Source organism: Arachis duranensis, chromosome 3, assembly GCF_000817695.3.
Source record: "Arachis duranensis cultivar V14167 chromosome 3, aradu.V14167.gnm2.J7QH, whole genome shotgun sequence".
Classification (NCBI taxonomy): domain Eukaryota; kingdom Viridiplantae; phylum Streptophyta; class Magnoliopsida; order Fabales; family Fabaceae; genus Arachis; species Arachis duranensis.
Window position 1 is genome coordinate 129,186,665 of NC_029774.3, and position 509 is coordinate 129,187,173.

The window sequence follows — 509 nt, forward strand, 5'->3', positions numbered from 1 at the left end:
CGGAACAATCTTAAAAGATTATGATGCTCAATTATGTATTTACTTATTTTATGTACTCAAACCATGCTTAGCTTATACAAAAAAAAAAAAATATAATAAAAAAGCGTTTAAATGAAGATACTGGAAAATTTTTCTTTCCAAACAATTTATATACGACATTTATCTAATAACTTACTATTATCATGATGCCTTTAATTTATAATTCATTATTTATTTGTGGATCTCTTTTGATGAATAAGTGTAGATGAAGTCAAAAAGTTATTGTATATATATGTAAGAGAAATGAAACTTTATTCCTCAACCTTTATTCCTTAGCTAGCTTATTATTACTAGTCCATCAATAATCAAACTTTTAATTTAATACTGTTATAGAACACTTGATTAATTATGTTATGCATGAAAAAAGCAACAAATAATGTTGCTGTATGTAGTTAACCATGTGAAAATTGTTGAAATGTTAAGACGAGTTAGCCAAATTTTTAATAATAGAACAATAAAATACAATCTGT